This window comes from Choloepus didactylus, chromosome Y, assembly GCF_015220235.1.
Source record: "Choloepus didactylus isolate mChoDid1 chromosome Y, mChoDid1.pri, whole genome shotgun sequence".
NCBI classification, from domain to species: Eukaryota; Metazoa; Chordata; class Mammalia; order Pilosa; family Megalonychidae; genus Choloepus; species Choloepus didactylus.
The window spans coordinates 17,504,646-17,515,043 of record NC_051335.1 but is presented as its reverse complement, the minus strand read 5'-3'; the positions used below and the strand labels follow the sequence as shown (position 1 = coordinate 17,515,043).

At 42.3% G+C, this 10,398-nt stretch overlaps 1 pseudogene; it reads left to right on the top strand.

The window, feature by feature from the left end:
• Positions 1-3,254: 3,254 nt before the first annotated feature.
• LOC119524026 lies at positions 3,255-10,188 on the top strand (annotated as a pseudogene).
• Positions 10,189-10,398: the final 210 nt, after the last annotated feature.

The window sequence follows — 10,398 nt, the reverse complement described above, 5'->3', positions numbered from 1 at the left end:
GCGCGCTGTCCCTCAAGGGAAGCCCCGGGCCACCGGGCTGTGCATGGGCACTCCCAGCCTGATGCAAAGATGGCTGAATGGGTCATCTCAACCCCCCACTTTTCACACAGTTCTGCCTTCCCAGCTCTGGGATAGCTAGCTGTGTATGCCCCCAAGGCCACTGTCTGCGGCTGATATTGTGGCGTGTGTGCAGTGCCGTGGGATACACTCCCTGTTACACTGGGTTTCCTGGCACGGCACTGGGCTGTGGGTACGGTTCCGGGGAGGAGCGTCTCTAGCCCGCCGGGGAGCTGGCTGCAAGCAGCATGGTTTCTTTCTCCTTTTGGCTCTCCCCTCTGCCCCCCAGCCCTGAGGGAATCAGCAGTGGTCTATCCTCCACACCGGACACCAGGAGGTTGGCACAGCCCACTCTTGCCTTGTTTTACTGCACGGTTCTCACTGTCATGACTGCAGCCACTCCTGGGTTTTGTTTTTTTTTTTTTTAAAAAGAACTAGTCCATCTCCAAATGTCAACCCCTGGTTTCCCCACACTGTAGCATGGCCGCGGGGCTTTCAGCCTGCTTACTCATTCATTTCAGAATGCAGACTCTTGGTTTCACCAAGTGCACAGTCCCTGTGGTTTTAGCAGACATTGTCCAGCTGGTGCATCGCTGAAACTGGTGTTCTGGGTCACTTTCTGGTTTTTATCTAGTATTTTTCACGGAGGTGTTTTTTTTGCCCTGTCTCACCTAGCTGCCATCTTAGGTTCCCCTCTCCCTTTTGTTTTTAATGTTGCAAACTTTTTTCTTATTTTAAGAACACAGATGGGTCAATAAAACCCTGCATCTCTGGGCTACCTCTGGCATTAACTCAGATGTCTAGCTCTGGGAAGGCTGCCTGCTCAGGGTCTATACTGCCTGTCCCCGTTTCTCTGGTCGCACTATGATCACTGCCTTTAAGCCTTGTTGTTTGGATGACTTGTAATGGCCTCCTGACTGGTCTCTCTGCTTTATGCTCTCCCTCTCCAGTGTAGTGTGCACAACCATGCTTGATTTAATTGCCTAAAAATAACAGAGATTTTCAGTTCAAGGGCTCTGGCTATATAGATTTAGTCCTGGGTTTGTGATTTATAAGGTGTGTGATCTTGGCAAGTGTGTCCATCTTTCTGAGTCTCTGTTTCCTCATCTGCAAAATAGGAAAAATAGTGGTGCTTACCTCTTAGACCTGTTGCAAGGATTTAGTAAGGCTCTGTACCTAACCTGGAATAAGTACTCAATGAATGTTAATTACAGTTGTGTCATTTCCTTGTTCAAAGACCTTCAAAGGTTTCCCCATTGCCTCTCAGCTACAGTTTAACCCTTTTGTCTAGGCATTTAAACCTTCTTGCTAGTTTGAAATAAATAGAAGGCAGAAGGTTGTAAAATTCACAAACATATGGAGGCTAAACAATACCCTCTTAGAAAACCAGTGGGTAAAGGAAGAAATTACAAAACAAATTAGTAAATACCTCAAAGCAAATGACAATGAAAACACAACTTATCAAAACTTATGGGATGCAGCAAAGGCAGTGCTGAGAGGGAAATTTATTGCCCTAAATGCCTATATTAAAAGAGAAGAGAGCAAAACCTTCTTGCTCTGCTCTCAGCCCTCCTTACCTCCTTTTCCTACTCTATGCTTCAGCCATACGGGACTTCTTGTCATGCCCCAAACATAGTTTCCTGTCTTATTCATTTTTCTTCCTCCCTGGAAGTACCTGGCACAGTACAGGGATACACTATGTGTATGACATTGGAGGAGGCGGAGGACAGGAGAAGGATAGGGAACTAATGTGTTATGAGTTCTCCATACACCATCATTTTCATCCTCCCAGCTACCTGCCAGGAAGGAGGATAAATGATTATCCTCATTTTACTGATGAGCAAACCAAGGTGATGTGACTTGTCCAAGGCCACACAGCCTGGAAGTGGGGGAAGTAGGATTTGAATCCAGATCTGTCAGACCCTAATGCCTGTTGTCTTTTCACTATACCGTAAAGACACACACACAGGAACAGGCAAACAAGGGAGAGACTTGAGATTAACTTCTCCCTGTGGAAAATCTTAAGGAATTGTTTTATTCTGTATGATAAACTAGTTGAGAAGAGTGATACAACTGTGTGAGAAAGGTATTGAGGTGGCTTGGGACCAGGATATGCTGGAGCTCATGAAAACTGCTGAAGTCAACACAAAGGGCTTGTTAGACTGTGTTAAAAACAAGATGTGGAACAAAAAAGGGGACTGGCCTGCTGCTTGAGGGCAATGGAATGATGTTATAGTCTGGCTCCTTCTTGTAGCAGATGTAATTAAACTTTCCCTTATAGTCTTTGGCAAGATCAACTTAGCACAGCTCCCCAGATTGGGAGAAGAACTGCCCAGGTCCAAATGTCAGTTTTGCCACTTTATGATCTGTGGAGACTCGAAGAAGTTAGGCCTCACTTTTGTCATCCATAAAATGGGGACGACAATAGCACCTACTCAAAGGATTGTTTGTTGTGATGATTAAATACAAAGTGTGTGTGAAAGCTGAAAACAATGCCTTGCACACAATGATTTCTTTTATAAATGTTAGCTAATATTTGTCCTTCCAGAATATATGCCTAAATGAGATGGCATTGGAAACTTTGGGGTTAATTGGTCCCTCTTCACTGTTTCAGTGACTAAAACCACAGCCCTAATCCCAGCACCACCTTTTATTTGTAGACCCTTAGAAACCTTTCACTCTAGACATCTCAGTAAAAGGGTAGTGGAAAATTTATGAAATCTTAGTGTAACTTCTAGAAGGAGATGACTGCACTCATTTCTCCCATCTCCCTTATTTATATACTACTTGTATTTGTACAGCCTAGTAGTATAAGTGCACAGACTCTGGAACCAGGTGGCCTGGGTTCAGAGTCCAGCTTTGCCACTTACTCTCTGTATGATTATGGGCAAGTGACCATGTGTAAAATAGAGATAATAATAATATCTACATCATGGGGTTGTTATGAGAACTAAATGAGTTAAAACATGTAAAATATTCAGAACAGTACCTGGAACATAAAAAGCCCTAATTTAAATAGCTATTATTATCATTACTATTAGAAAATAAACTAAGAAATCATTCAAAATCTCTTAAACTTTTCTTTGAGGTTTTCCTTTACTACCCAATTCTCAAATGTCCATGCATTCTTAGCCCTTGATTAGAGTACTCTCCTTTACAAGGGAATCTTGAACTGGTGTGAGATTCCTTCCTTGACCATGCTAAGCCTTGCCCTTGGGTATTTTATACCTAACCCCAGCCATGGGGCCTTCATCTGTTACCAGAACTCTACTCAGGACCATGTTCTTAGGTAAGCCCCTGTGATGGTTAAGTTCATGTGTCACCTTGGACAGAATATGGAGCCCAGTTGTTTGGTCAAGCAAGCGCTGGCCTGATTGTTACCATGAAGATACTTTGTGGACTTAAATCATCAGTAAGTTGATTGCATCTATGGCTGATTACATCTACAATCAATTGAGGAGATTGCCTTCAGCAATGAGAGAAGTCTCATTCAATCAGTTGGTAGCTTTAAAAGGAGAGGTGATGATTTCAGCAGTCAGAAGGGAGAATTTCCATCTCTACTTCTGTCAGACAGCTTCTCCTTGGGAATTCATTGAAAACCTTCACTGGAGTTCCCAGCTTGCGGCCTGCCCTAAGGAATTTGGACTTGCCCATCCCCACAATTTTGTGAGACATTTCTTATAAAAAATCTCATAATATTTACAGTATCTCCTGTCAGTTCTGTTTCTCTAGAGAACCCTGACTAATACAGCCCCCAAAGATTGCCTGGCCCAACAAACCACAATAAGAACTTAACCCCACTCTAAGTGGAGTTAAAAGAAAGAGGTTTCCAAGCTAGACACTTTATTCAGTCTCACAGGAGTGGAGTGTCACCCCTACCTCAGACCAGAAGCTGTTGGTGCATTCAGTACTCAATGCTGAGCTTACTGTTCACATTTCTGTTAGGCTGCCCCTGGCCCTGGCATCTTTTAGTCTACCCTAGGATCACATCTTACCCAATAGCATCAGCCATTGTCAACAATAATCTATGCTTATCTAGTCATTCAACCAACATGTCTCAAGCACGTATTACATGCCAGACAGTGTGGGGAGGGAGGGGGTGAGGACAAAAGGAAGGGAAGGAAGCAATGAACAGAAATGACACCCACTTTTGCAGCCTGGCGCAGCACTGTGATTTTAGACTTTGGAGACAGATGGGCCTGGTATAAATCCTGGGTTGGCCTCATACCAGTTGTGCAAACTGGGACTAGTTAATCTGCTCACTATGAACAACTGTACAAAGGACTAGTCTGAAAAGTTGCTGAAAAATAAGACGTAGCATATGTGAGTAACTTATCAATGATATCTGTAATTATTATGAATAACAGCTTTATCTAGACCCAGTTCTCAACTAGGGCATCACTCTTTGAAATATAAGACAAGGATCCACATGTGAAAAATGAGGTTGGACCCCAAAGTCACACTGTATCCAAAAATTAACTCAAAATAGATAAAAGGCCTAAATGTAAAGGCTAAAACCATAAAATTCTTAGATAAAAGCATAGATATAAATCCTCAAGACCTTGGGTTAGGCAATGGTTTCTTAGCTATGACACCAAAATCACAAAAAAACAAAAGAAAAATTGACAAATTGAGCTTTATCAAAAGTAAAAAAGGTTTTGTGCTTCAAAGGCTATCATCAGGAAAGAGAAATGACAACCCACAGAATGGGAGGAAAGTTTCACAAATTATATATCTAATAAGGAACTTGTATCCAGAATATATAAAGAACTCCTACAAATCAACAATAAGAAGACGAATAACCCAATTTTAAAATGGGCAAAGGATCTGAATAGACAGTTCTCCAAAGATAAATAAATGGTCAGTAAGAACATGAAAAGATGCTTAGCATCATTAACCATAAGGGAAATGCAAATCAAAACTACAATGAGATGCTATTTCACACCCATAAGTATGGCTGTTATTGAAAAAAAAAAACAGAAAATATCCAGTGTTAGAGTATGTGGAGAGATAGGAACACTCATTCATTGTTGATGGCAGTGTAAAATGATGCAACCACTTGGAAGACAGTTTAGCAGTTCCTCAGAAAGCTAAGTTCAGGATTACCATATGACCCAGCAATCCCACTTCTAAGTATATACCCAAAAGAATTGGAAGCAGGGATGTCAATAGACATTTGCACACTGATGTTCATAGTGGCATTATTCACAATAACGAAGAGGTGAAAACAGCTCAAATATCCATTAACTGATGTGGTCTATCTATACAATGGAATATTATTTAGCTATAAAAAGGAATGAAGTACTGGTACATGCCGCAACTTGAATGAGCCTTGGAACTATTCCGCTAAGTGAAAGAAACCAGACACAAAATATCACATAATTCCACTTATATGAAATGCCCAGATTAGGCAATCCATCAAGACAGAAAATAGATTAGTGGTTGCCAGATGCTGGGGGTGGGGGGGTGGGGAGGGGAAATGAGGAGCGTGCTAATGGGCACAGAGTTTCTTTGTGGGGAGATGAAAATGGTTTAAAATTGATTGTGGTGATGGTTGCACAAATCTGTGAATATGCTAAAAGTCATTAAATTGTCCACTTTAATTGGGTGAATTGTTTGGTATGTGAATTATATCTCAACAAATATATTTTTTAAAAAGTAAGGGCTCTACCTTGATCAAGATGCTGAAGTGAGACACTTCAGGGCTCCATCCCTCCGCAGAAGCTTTGAACAACCAGTAAGAACTGGCAGAGACATCTTTCTCAAAGCTCCAGAAAACTGTTAAAGGACTGCAGAAACAGGATGAGTGCCAAATCAAGAAACAGGCTACTTAGAAGTGGTAGGATCTCCTGGCACCCTGATTGGCCTCTACCCCACCCTTCACCAGCTTGGCGCAGAGCTGGCCTGTGCTCCCAGTGCAGATCTCTGGTCCTGGTTCCAGAGGAAGCACACCTTTGTGCACATACTGGGAGCACCGATGTCTGGCCCAATCTGTCTTGGGGTGGCCTGAGGGACTCACCATCCTGGAAATTGCTCTACGTGGGGAAAGCAGATTACTGAGCTCTCATACAGAATTGGTGCTAGGGCAGTCAAATTGTGCTGCCTGGAGCAAGGGATTACTGGCTGTAGGACATCCAGTGCAGTGTCCAGGACCCTGAGGTCCTGAGGAAGAGGAGACTCTCAGAACCCTGTAAATGGGAGAATTTCTAGGGCTGTGGGAGCATGTTCAAGACAAGATGCATGTGCAGAAAGGATCAGGGTGGCCCCTACACTTTGGTCTGGAGCTGTTCTCTTAACTCATTGTATGGATAAGCCCTGAAGGAGAGCACTTACACTGGTCAATCTGCAAAAATGGGCAAGGTGTTTTCTTTCTTTGTTAGTGCCTGGCTTTCAAGGAAAGTCTGTCATAACACTAACTGGATACAAACTTAAGGAACAGGTGCCTCAGACTCTAAATTCCAATGATAACTCATTAAAATATCAAAATGCCCAGGTTTCAACAAAAGCTTACACAATATAAAGAAACAGGAAGCTATGGCCCAGGCAAAGGAGAATATTAAAGCATTAGAAGATAATATCAATGAGAAAGACCAGACCTGTCAGACAAAGACTTTTAAAAAATGGTCCTACATATGGTCAAAAAGCTAAAGGAAAACATGGACAAAGAACTAAGGGAAATCAGGAAAATTATAAATGAATACAATAGAGAGATGGAAATTATGAAAAGGAACCAAAGAGAGCTGAAGACTACAGTAACAGAAAGTGAAAATTCCCTAGAGGGGTTCAACAGCAGATTGGAGCTGGCAGAAGAAAGAATCAATTAACTTGAAGATAAGACAATTGAAATCATTGACTGAGGAGCAGAAAGAAGAAAGAATGAGGGCCTGAGAAACTTGTGGGATACCATCAAGCATACCAACATACACATTGTGAGAGGCCCAGAAGGAGAAGAAAGAGAGAAAGGGGCAGAGAGAATATTCAAAGAAATAATTGCTGAAAATTTCCCAAATTGAATGAAAGACATAAATACACACCTCTAAAACACTCAATGAATTCTAAATAGGATAAACCCAAATAGAACCACGTTGTGGCATATTTAATCAAAGTGTCAAATGCCAAAGATAAAGAGAAAATTTTGGGCCTCCATGAAGAACAGTGTAAGTGCAAGGGCCTGGAGTTGCCACTGGTCCCAGTCAAGTGGCAGTGGCATGAGTTGCTGTTGGGAGTGGCAGGATCAGTCCCCAAAACAGGGCAGCAGTGGGCTATGCTGGGAGCTTGGCTGCAAGTGTTGTCTCCAGGGTTCCTCCCTTCAAGCCTCAATCATGCTTTCAGGTCATGAAGGAAAGTGTATTGTTGCAAGTTTCACCCCAATGGATCCACCTTAACATCTGCAGGATTTGACCAACTGATATTGTTATGAAATGTCTGTTGTGACTGTGATAACTATGTCACACTGAAGAGACACAGTGGAGCAGGGATGGAACTGCATTATTACTCAGATGGCAGTATGCTGTTCTCAGCATCCACAGATAAAACTGTAGCTGTGTGGAATTGTGAAACAGGTGAGAGGGTTAAAAGGCTGAAGGGACCTACTTGCCTTGTGAATTCCCATTATCCAGCCAGGAGAGGCCCCTAGCTTGTCCACCCTGCAGTGACAATGGTACAGTTAAGAAATGGCACAGGGAAAGTACAAGATGAGGTTGCAACATCTTGTGCATGAAGGCAAGGATCTGCTCACAGAGTGCTGGGATATGTCAGAAGGATATCTTAATCAAATGGTCAAATTGAACATTATTAGTAACAGGACAAAGCAAAATAGTGAGCTGCTTGATAGGCTACAATGACAGTGCAGAATCACATACATAGCAATAAATTTAGCCAAGGAGTCAGAAGACTTATACACTAAAAACTACAAAGCATTGTTGAAAGGAAGTAAAGAAGACCTAAATGAATAGAAAGATACCCCATGTTCCTGGATTAGAGGACTTAATATTATTAATATGACAGTACTACCCAATGTGACACACAGATTTGATCAATACAATCCTGTTCTAGTTTGCTAATGCTGCCAGAATACTAAACACCAGAAATGGATTGGCTTTTATAAAAGGGGGTTTATTTGGTTACAAAGTTACAGCTTTAAGGCCATAAAGTGTCCATCAACAAAGGGTACCTTCACTGGAAGATGGCCAGTGGTGTCCGGAAAATCTCTGCTAGCTGAGAGGGCACCTGGCTGGTGTCTGCTCCAAAGTTCTGGTTTGAAAATGGCTTTCTCCCAAGATGTTCCTCTCTAGGCTGCAGTTCCCCAGAAATATCACTCTCAGTTGCTCTTGGGGTGTTTGTCTCCTCTTAGCTCCTCCACAGCAAGGGTCTGATTTCTACAGCTGGCTTCAAGCTGTCTCTCATCTGCAGCTACTCTCTCAGCTTCTGTGCATTCTTCAAAGTGTCCCTCTTGGCTGTAGCTCCTCTTCAAAATGTCACTCTCAGTTGCACTTCAAAATGTCACTCACAGCTGCACTGAGTTCCTTCTGTTTGTCAGCTCATTTATATGGCTCCAGTGATTTAATTTAGACCTACCCTGAATGGGTGGGGTAACACCTCCATGGAAATTATTCAATCAGAGTCATCACCTACAGTTGAGTGGGGCGTGTCTCCATGGAAACACTCAAAGAATTACAATCTAATCAATACTGATAGGTCTGCCCACACAAGATTGCATCAAAGGTAATGGCATTTTGGGGGACATAATACATCAAACTGGCACAAATCCCTATCAAAATCTCAACAACATTTTTTACAGAAATGGAAAAGCATGTCCTAAAATTCGTATGGAATTTCAAGGGACCCAGAGTAGTCAAAGCAATCTTGAAAAACAAGAACAAATTTGGGGGACTCACACTTCCCACTTTCAAAACTTACTACAAAGCTATGATAATCAAAACAGTGTGGTATTGGTAGAAGACTAGACATACAGACTAATGGAATAAAATTCAGATCCCAGAAATAAACCCTCACATCTTTAGGCACTTGGTTTTCAGTGAGGGTCTGGACACCTTTCAATGGGGAAAGAATAGTCTTCAACAAATGGTGCTGTGAAATTGCATAACTGCATGCAAAAGAATGAAGAATGGCGAGGGAGAAATGAGTTATTGCTTAACGGGCACAGTGTTTCCATTTGGGGTTATGAAAAATATTTTGGAAGTAGAGGTGATGGTTGCAAAACTTTATGAATGTCATCGGTGCCACTGAATTGTACACTTAAACATATTTTAAATGACTTTCCATGATACCCAGAGAAAAGTCCATATATTGTTGACCTGGGTTCCTGTTGAAACTTAAAGAGAAACTTTCGCAATATCTGGAGCCCTTGATGTCCCTCAGATGAAGGAGGAGGATGTCTTCAGATTCCCTGCAGCAGGAACTCACTTAGGTGGCACCAACTTTTACTTTCAAATGGAACAGTACATCTATAAAAGGAAAAGTGATGGCATCCGCATCATAAATCTGAAGAGGACCCAGGAGAAGCTTATGCTGGCAGCTTGTACCATTGTTGCCACTGAAAACCTGGCTGATGTCAGTGTCATAACCTCCAGGGATACCAGCCTGCTGGGCGCTACGCTCCTGGAACTCCATCACTACTCAGATCCCTGCAGTCTGGGAGCTGCATCTTCTGGTGTTACTGATCCCAGGGGTGACCTCTAGTATTAACTTGCCAACCACTGCTCTGTGTAACACAGCTTCTCCTTTGCACTTTGTAGACATTACCATGCCGTACTACAAGGGAGGTAACTCAGTGGATCTGATGCGTAGTGGATGCTGCTTGGAAAGTTCTGCACATGGGTGGCACTTTCTCCCATGGGCACCCATGGAAGGTCATACCTGATCTCTACTTATACAGAGACCCTGAAGAGGTTGAAAAGGAAGAACAGGCCACTGCTGAAAAGACTGTAACCAGGAAGGAATTTCATGGTGAATTTACTGCTATTCAACCTGAGGTTGGAGGTGCCCTCTGTGCCTATGTAGCAGTTCCCTACTGAAAACTGGAGTGTTCAGCCTGAAGCTGAAGACTGGTCTGCAGCTCCCACCACTCAGGCCACTGAACAGGTAGGAGCAATGACTGAGTGGTCCTAGGCTGTTCTCCCACAGGCTCTTAAACAGAAAATGGAAATAAGGTTGGTGGAAAATAAACATCAGTTTTTATATTTTTAAATGCTTAAAATGATAAAGTTTATGTTCTATGTATTTTGCCATAATTTTTAAAATGCAGTATCACACAGTGATATTTGTGTCAAACATGCACGGCTTGAATCTAATCATAAGGAAACATCAGACAACCACAAA